General features: G+C 37.2%; 1 pseudogene; it reads left to right on the top strand.

Annotated features, from left to right (window-relative positions):
- The first annotated feature begins 254 nt into the window (after positions 1 to 254).
- LOC128595291 (uncharacterized) lies at positions 255 to 398 on the top strand (annotated as a pseudogene).
- Positions 399 to 9,829: the final 9,431 nt, after the last annotated feature.

Raw genomic sequence — 9,829 nt, 5'->3', positions numbered from 1 at the left:
TAATGTAGTTAATTCAATTAAACGGAAGGAAAGATCCTATTTTACAGGGTCAGTTTTAACAATCTAATACTTTTTATCTCACTGTTAGCTTGTATCAAACAGGAAATGTCCAAAGGACCATGCTTCTCTCACAATTTGAGTAGAATTGCTAGTTAATATTTATATTTTCAGAGGTGTGCAACTTTTATGTGAAAGGGTTGTATAAAAATTTCAATGACGATCCTAGCTAAAATGTATTTAAGTCAAGTGATTTTATCACTTCTCTGCCTTTTGGCTAAGATCAAGTGTAGTATTTAAGTAAAGTGATTTTAAAGTAGTTTTTGAGAAAGTAATTTCATGTGTTTGTGTAAGTACACCACATTGAACAGGTACATTCACTAACATTTTACCAACTCTGAAGAACATAGGAAAGAGATAATTAACTATTTTCTAAGACGTAATCCAATAGTTAAATGAGTTATAAAATATTGCCGAATATTGCTATTGTGCATTCTACAAATTATGAAAAAGAATCAGTGAGAAGATTTAACTCTGATGTTAAATCAATCCGCTGATTATGCATGTGTGCGTCTGTTTCCATCATTAGCAACGGAGCCTTTGATTGAAGGTAACTTTGAGATAATTGTTTTTCAGGGGAAATTGTGTGTTTTCCTCTGGTTAGTGTGGTGTTTCTAGGGTTGACATCAGGACTTACTCCCATCCCCTTCTTGTGCAGTCTCCAATGCACATACATCCAAAAAGTTAAACTTATTCGAACCTTTGCTTGTATCCTTATGTCTAAATACAGAGTAATGACACACATACAGACACATACGCAGCCCTCTTAACACAGTGTGCTGTGTCTTTTATTCTTCTCAGGGTCTGTATCATGTTTCTGCATGTAAACAAAATTATTGTAGAAAATATGTGTATCCAATAAAAAAAAGAAAATATGTCTATCAAATATCTCCATTATAGGTTAGTGTCTTAGTAATTAAAGAGGGTTAAGTAATAGCTCAGTATCTGTTATTAATATTTTTATTGATACAAGATAATGCTATTTTACCATGAACATTTCTGCTAAAACTCGTAAGACTATAGGACACTTTCTGTGGCACCATCTCTCACACTGTAGACCTATGCAGACCATTTCCCCGTAGCACCTGGCAGTGTTGTTATCCATCAGTGAGCTACAGCAGGTGAATTACTTTGGCCTCCCCAATTAGCTTTCAGCTGCCTTAATTTTCTTTTTTGGCACCTGGCTATAAATTCTTGGTAATACAATCTAGAAGCATCTAAAAGTTCACTTAGAATGTTTTTCTTTTCTGTAGTTTTACGTTTTTCTCTTTAAGATGGGCAAATTGAGGGGAGGGTTGGGAGGATTGGATTCTGAAGGTATGTGCGTACATGCATGTGTGTGTGCTAAATGTGCAGTTGGTCCACTTGTTAAAAAATGGTCTTGATAGGCCTCTTCTTTTATAGAGCAATTGCACTGTCGTCAGTAGCAGGCAAATTAAGCTGCTATATGAAAACCAAAAGACTGAACGATTTCAGTGTATGCCATTTAATAGATGCTAAGGCTCAAAGGTAGCAGCTTGGTTTTTCCTGCTCGCACTTGGGGCTACGTAGCTATGGGAGACAAAGACACTTGCACATCACTAGCAAACTAAGTTCTAGCTCCTGGGGAAAAAGAGCCATGGGAACAGGATCAAGGCCAAGCAACCTCCCTGTTTTTGCCTTGAGCTTAATTTAATTTTTATTTTAAATTTTGGATGCTTCTGTTCACTTTGGCTGAAAGCAGGCATATAATTTGGCCCTAGCCAAACCATTTATGGTCCAGAAACTAGGAAACTAACATTTGATTACTACATCCCCCATGCCAGCTACTTAATTAAGGCAATTTCATTATGCAAGAAAGTATCTCGTTTTCAAGTCAGAGGAGATAGTTGCTTAGTTCAGAGTCCATTTTTTAACCATGATTAAAAGTTAATCATGTAGTTTGGTTGTAGTCTTACAGATTTTATCCTAAATTTTGCTGAGTAGAGTGGTTCAAGATGGACTTTGAGAAACCTAAAATATCCCATGACAACACAAAGGGGGGGAAAGTGCTGGAAAACTGAGTAGGAAATGAGGCGGCAGAGGCCATGAATTTATTCTGCGGCCCACGGGCCACATGAAGCGGTGTGAATTGTATTTGTTCCCGTTTTGTTTTTTACTTCAAAATAAGATATGTGCAGTGTGCATAGAAATTTGTTCATAGTTTTATTTTTTTTAAACTATAGTCCGGCCCTCCAGCGGTCTGAGGGACAGGGAATTGGCCCCCTGTTGAAAAAGTTTGAGGACGCCTGGTCTAGAACGTCTAACAAAATTGTTTACCAAATGTAAAAGTGACTTTTTTGATCAGGTACTTGCATAACCTAATTCAGTAGGTAAGGAAAGGGAGCCTGAAGAAGTTAAATCACTTTCTACATAGTTATGTCATGAAAGACACTTGAGCTGTGTTGAGCCCAGGTCTGTTGACTCATGATTCAATGCTCTCCCTCTTTGCCTCTTAAAATTGGTCAGTTACCACAGCCAAGAGAGCATTTCCTTTACCAATATCCATTCCTCACTCACCTCCTTGATTAACTCATTTGGGTCATGTGACTTGGGGCCATCTTTCTTTCTTTCCTATAACAGTGAGTTTTCAGGCTGAAGCTGAAGGACAAAAGGATTGAATTATTTGCTTTTTAAAATACTGATTCAGGATTAAGGTTAAAAAAAAAAGTTGACAGGAAATTCATTACAGCTTGGTTGAAATGATTAGAAAAAGTAGGCAGCTCTTTTTGTGCTAATCTTTGGCCTACATCCTTAAGGTGAAGACATGATTTGAGTTTAGAATATTAGAGACAACATATGCCTAGCCTACCTCAAGTGGGAGACTAACATTTCATTACTAATTACAAATTCCTCATGGTTGACATGTGTGCAAGGATGGCTGGAAGTATTTGGGTTAGCAAGAATTAATCTTCAGGAAATTCGTTTCCTATACTTTTTCCAGAAATATTTAATATTTGTTTACATATGCCAAAAAAGAATTTAGTTAGCATCTCTTATGTTACGTAAGATGAAAAAATAATGTCTCTAGCTTCAAGGCATATAAAAGTGTCAAATAATAAACATGTAATTCAGACAGCACTATTTTTAGCAGGTCTGGGAGCTAAATATTTGTATCTACTTTGTTACTCTCTTCTCCATTGTTTCCCTTCATTCAAATCCTTTTCCTCTTCCATGAGAAATCCATCTCCTCTGAGCTAGTGGATTAGACTGTATTATTAGCAATGAATTTTGTTATGAAATTCTGTTCATTTCCTGATCATTCTTCTAATTTTTGAAGTCTTCGGTATCTGCTCCTGTCTTCTTCATATCCCGATTTTAACAATTCCTAAAGCAACACCAACATCCACTGGATGGATTATCTGCTTTCTGGACTCCTTTAAAGCTGTATCTTCACTAACTTTCTTCTTTGCTCTCTTTTTTACAACCATTCTCACAGGTACATCCTTGACATTGTCTTTGAAATTACAATTTAGAGATTCTCTGAGTTCAGTTGAGTTATGAACTCAATTATAAGTGTCCCTTCACTATTTTAAAACTTCTGTTCATCCTACTTTGGTTTATTTCAGATCCTTCCGACTGAGATTAGAGTATCTCTGACTATTCTCCTGTTCATGTTCTAAGGTTCTTTGCTCCATGCTTTTTTTTTTTCCACATTCTTGGAGGAATTCCAGTCACTTTTTCCTAGAGAAAAATCCCACAGGTAGGCATACTGATGCTTCTACACAGTGATAGCAAACGACCTAGGGATCTCGGAGCACTACCTAACAATGGCACTGTGCGTTGCTGCTGCTGGTGTTTTTTGGTCAGAGTCTCATCAATAACGACAATTGTTTCTAAAGTTCTGTACTTTCAAAATTTTGACACTCTTATTCTCTCAACTCTCCTTTTGGTAAAACACTTTCTTTGTAATACAAGATTTTTTTCTTGTAATAGAAGAAAAAATCTTGTATTACAAGCCCTCCTTTTAGCAGAGGCTCTGTCTGTTGTGTAACAGGGAATTTAAATAAAACTTCTTGGAAGGAAATCCTATTGAGTTATGAACTGAAATCGCACATCTGTTTGTCTGAATTGATCTGCTTTCCTCCTGACAAGAGTCAGCTTTCTAGCCCATGTTCTGAATCCTATTCTCTTGTACCTGGGTAGTATTGGTGTTTTAATTATCTCCTCATTTTTCTTAATCTTTAACTTACCTCTCATAATTCATTTTTCATATCAGTGATTAAAAATACTTAACCTGCATGATATTAAAAAAAGATCTTACTGGGAAGTGCCTGTGGCTCAAAGGAGTGGGCACCAACCCCATATACCACTGGTGGCGGGTTCAGACCTGGCCAAAAACTGCAAAAAAAGAAAAATAATAATAAAACAAAATTTAAAAAGATCTTAACTTATGATGAAATATAGTAGAACCTCTGTAGTTGACCACCTCCTTAACTTGACCTAATTTTCATAGATGGGATATATATATATATATATATATATCAGCACAATAGGTCTAGTTCCTTGTATTGGCCACCTCCAGATGTTGATCAGTTTGTTACAGTCCCTTGGGTGGTCAACTTACAAAAGTTCTTCTGTATGACATATTCTCATTTGTCAACCTCTTATCTCTTTGGTTCTACTCAATTTTGAGCCTATATATTTTCTACAATACAATCGCTGTCATCAAGTCTTGATTGAAACTGCTCCTCATTGCCAAAAAAAAAAAAAAAGATATTTCCCTTGTCCTCATATTACTTGATTTCTTGACAGCTTTGCAAGTCAGAAGTTTCTGGAGGACAGAGACTCAGGTTTGAATCCCCAGGATCTAACACAGTATTTGGCACAAAGGAGACCCCCAGTGTTTATTAGAAATAAATCTTAGACTAATAATTTCACAATTTTTTATTCTAAAAACAAAAATAAGGCAAAGTGACTGGATTCTGGCTTCTGGTTTAACTTATAAAGACCTTAGAAGTCATCACTACTATTTTTACCACAAGAAGAAAGCTGGGAAAAACAAAAAATTAAAACTTTTCTGAGATCTTCCAGGTAATCATGGTTCCAGGGCAAATTTACTCACACAAAACTATAGAGATGGGAGACTTATGGCTTACAGGAAACTGAAGCCCCTGCTAGAGCCAGAAACTTGTAGGAAAAATTAAAAGGCAATTGAATACTTGCTAGAGAGTGAGCATGAACCAGCTTGAGAAATTTTAAAATAAGAAAGAAAGAAAAAGAAGACCCCTCATGTGGCTCACCCTTTGAGTTTTTATCCTCAGGTTTTCAGGGTGAAATTGGAGAAAGTTCACTTGTGTTTTAAGCAGCAGGAGGAAGTTAGCCACTTGAAATACAGCCACACAATTCTGTCCTACTTTCCTACATAACATACCCTGAGCTCAAGGAAATCTATTTTATCAGAACCTAAACATCTTGGTCTTATCAGAGGCTTATAAACTTTGAGGGACAAATATACCCAACATCAGACTTCTCTAGTCCTCAACCTGAGGGAGGGAAATTCCTAATTTCTAGTTCATCTAACAATCTAGTTCCATCTAATGGAAAGGAAGTTGAGAAACATCTGTAAATTTCATAGCCATTCATAGGGTTATATAATGTTTCCTCTTTTCCCATGATTTACTACCATATCAATAAGACTCAAGTAAAATAATAGAGAATTATAGCTGAAAAAAAGAACTGTAGGCTTCAGACTCTACTTAAGAAGGAGTATCTAGGGAAACACAGAGATAACAAGAAGACAAAAAGATCATTATAGAAAATGTTAGTATGACACAAGAGATAAAGCAAATAATAAATGTAGCCTACCTCCTAGCCCAATAAACATAAAGCATGGTACTTAAGTTGCTTTCATTTTCAATTTCTTTTACCTAATGTATAAGATCTGGTTTTCAACGTAAAATTGCAAGGTGTGCAAAAGGAAACACACACCCATACAAACACACAGAGTATAAAGCAGCAAAACAAGCATCAGAACCAGGTTAAGAGATAGCAGAAGTTTTGGAATAATCAGACTAAAAATTTGAAATAAAGATGATTAATGTGCTAGGATCTAATGTAAAACGTGGAAAACACAAGAATAGATTGGTAATGTGAGCAGAGCGAGAGACACTTTTTAAGAATGAACAAAAAGGAAATAAAAAACCCCTCAGCAACAGAAATGAAGATTGTCAGAGGAAGAAAAGCAACATGGCAGAATAGAAACCTCCAGTATGGTCCCTCCTTATGAATCCAAATTCAACCACTATCCATGCAAGAAAGCACCTGCACAACAGCCCCCAATTAGGTGAATGATCATAGTACCTCATTTAACATTGTGTGAAGGTAACAGGGACTGAAGAGGGCAGAAAATAACATCTTGCATTGCCTACACCTCCACCCGCCAGAAGTGTTCCACCAGCAACAGTAAAGAGAAAATCTTCTGAATTCTATTCAGGGTGATTGATTTTGTGGGACTTTGCATTGGAACTTGGGGAAAATCCATCACATGGGACCACAGCATAAAACAAAATTCTGCCAGTGTACATGAAGGAAGCATTTTGACTAGCTGGGCAAAATGAAGATCTTCCACCACAATGGTAGATACCTCTGAGTTCTGGCTAGCCCTACCACTGGCTGAATAAAAGCATCGAGGGGCCTAGAAGAAATTCATAAGACAGGCCACAAAATCTGCAGCCTTTGGACAATTCTTATGGCTGGGCAAGCTGGAAGCAGTGGACTTGGAGTGAATATGATCCAGTGACATGATTGCAGTAGCCACCCAGCCAGTGCCTATGTCACCTTTTACCCAACTTCAAATGTTGCAGATCAGGGAGTATCTTTTTCCACTTGGGAAAAGGAAAGGGAAGAGTTCAGAGGACTTTGCTTTGCAATTTGGATGCAAGATAAGCCACAGTAAAATAAAATACCAGGAAGACTAGTTAGGCCCCTGAGTCCAACCATTAGTTCCTGGGACAGAGGAAAACATTCTTTTTGTTTCTGCTATTTTATTCGTTTTATCAAATATTGTTCATTTTATATAACCGACCATATTTTATACCCATTAAACAATTCTTCTCCATTTCCCATCCCTCTGTATGCTACCTTTCCCAGACTGTGGTAACCATCATAGGGGGAAGGGAAATTCCTAATAGTAGCCCATCTAACAATATAGTCCCATGTAATGGGATGAAGTTGAGAAAAATCTGTAAAGGTCACAACCCATTTATAGAGTTATAGAATACATCCTCTTTCCCTATGACTTACTACCATATCAATAAGACTCAAGTAAAATAATAGAGGATTATAGCTGGAAAAAAAAAAAAGGTTCAGACTCTATTTAAGAAGGAGTATCTAGGGAAACAAACACAAAGATAACAAGAAGACAACATTTCTGTCCCCTTGAAATCAAGTTTTTTTTTTTTTTTAGCATTTAGGTCTCTTTATATATTTCCATTATTGACCGCTTGTCAGACAGATAATTGGGAAACATTTTCTTTTATTCTTTATGTTGTATCTTCATTTTCATGACTGTTAGCTTTGCTGTGCAGATTTTTAACTTGAATTCTTCCCATTTTTCCAACATGTTTTGGTTGCCTGTGCTTTGGGAATAGTATTCAGGAAATCCTTGCCAAAAATAATGTTCTAAAGCATTTCCCCAGTGTTTTCTTTTAGTAATTCACAGTTTCAGGTCTTAGATTGATGTCTTCACCAGTTTTGATTTGATTTTTGTATGTAGCAAGATATGAGCCTAGTTTCAATCTTCCACTGTGGATATCCAGTTTACTAGCACCATTTACTAAGAGAATGTCGTTTCTCCACTGGATGTACTTGACTACTTTGTTGACAATAAGTTCTCTATAGATGTGTGAATTTATTTCTGTGTTCCCTATTCTGCTCCAAAAGTCTTTGTGTCTGTTTTTATGCCAGTACCATCCTGCTGTGTTTACTACAGCACTGTAGTGTAATTTCAAGGGAGGTAATGTGATTTCCTCATGTGTTTTGTTTTTGCTTTTTGCTTAAGATGCCTTTTGCTAGTCTGAGTTTTTTGTGGTTCCATCTACATTTTAGGATTATTTTTCCTATGTCTATGAAGAATGTTATTGATATGTTGATGAGAATTGCATCAAATCTTTAGATTGATTAGAGTGCTTTGGATATTTTAGCAATATTAAATCTTCCCATCCATGAGCATGGAATAGCTTTCCATTTTTGGTGTTCTCTTCGAATTTTTTCATCAATGTTTTATAGCTTTCATGTAGAGATCTTCTTTGGATAAGTTTAGTCCTAAATATTTTACTTTTAGCTGCTGTAAATGGGAATACTTTCTTGGTTCCTTTTTTAGATTGTTATTACTGGCATGAGGAAGTGTTACTGCCTTTTGTATGTTGACATTGTATCCTGCAACTTTACTGTATTTGTTTATTAGTTCTAGTAGTTTCTGAGTGAACCTTCAGGTTTCTCTAGATAGATGATCATATCATCAGCAAACAAGGAGAGATCATTTGAATTCTTCCTTTCAGTGTGGATGGCCTTTATTAATCTCTCTTGTTGGGTCACTCTAGCTAGAACTTCCAATACTATGTCTAATAACAGTAGTAAAAGTGGGCATTCTTGTTCCAGATCTTAGAGAAAAGGCTTTTTTTTACTTTTACTCCATTTAGTATACCAGCTCTGGATCTGCCATATAAGGCTTTTATTTTGTTCTTTTTATACCAGTTTTTTGAAAATTTTTATCATGAAGTGATATTTAATTTTATTGAAAGCTTTTTGGGCCTCAATTGAAATGATCATCTGGTTTTTAGTCTTCATTCTATTGATATATCAAATTGATTGGTTTTCCTATATGGAATAATTCTTGCATCTTGAGATGAATCACACTTGATCATTATGAACCTCATCTGGACCACCACTGCTGGAGCAGGGAACATACCCCTCAAAAGAGGCTGCCCCTCCTGGAGCAGAGAACATACCCAAGGGGGGACCATATTCCTGTATAAGGGCAGTTTTAAAATTAACTTCTTCCTCCAATACCCTGGTGTAAAATGGTTGTGATATTACATCTCTTCCCACTGTCTGCCCACAGGATAGGAAATACAGTCTATAAATCCTTACACAGAAGGTCTACATGGGCTGCCCACCTGGGTCCCCCACTTGGGCTTGCTGAAGGCTCCAACTTTCTCCCTCTCCCCTTATCTTTCAACGAACTCTGTCCTTTCACTTACTCATGTGGACCATGCGTTTGTGAGTTCATTCTTAGATTCTCTGAGACCAAAGAGCCAGCAGAGAGAGACAGAGAGAGAGAGAGAGAGATTGAAGCTATACTATCTTCCAACCTACTAATTATTTCTTCTGGTTGGACAATTGTGCTATTGAGATACTGACACCTTTTGTAGTTTGTTAATTGAATTCTTTTTTTGTGTGTGTGTGTGTGTGTTTTTTTTTTGGCCGGGGCTGGGTTTGAACCTGCCACCTCCGGCATATGGGACTGGCACCCTACTCCTTGAGCCACAGGCGCCGCCAGTATTTTTTTTTTTTTTTTTTGTAGAGACAGAGTCTCACTGTACCACCCACGGGTAGAGTGCCGTGGCATCACACGGCTCACAGCAACCTCTAACTCTTGGGCTTACGCGATTCTCTTGCCTCAGCCTCCCAAGCAGCTGGGACTACAGGCGCCCGTCACAATGCCGGGTTATTTTTTTGTTGCAGTTTGGCCGGGGCTGGGTTTGAACCCACCACCCTCAGCATATGGGGCCGGCGCCCTACTCACTGAGCC

The sequence above is a fragment of the Nycticebus coucang genome, chromosome 9 (assembly GCF_027406575.1).
Source record: "Nycticebus coucang isolate mNycCou1 chromosome 9, mNycCou1.pri, whole genome shotgun sequence".
Classification (NCBI taxonomy): Eukaryota; Metazoa; Chordata; class Mammalia; order Primates; family Lorisidae; genus Nycticebus; species Nycticebus coucang.
Note: the sequence above shows the minus strand (reverse complement) of the source record. Positions and strands in the feature narration are given on the sequence as shown.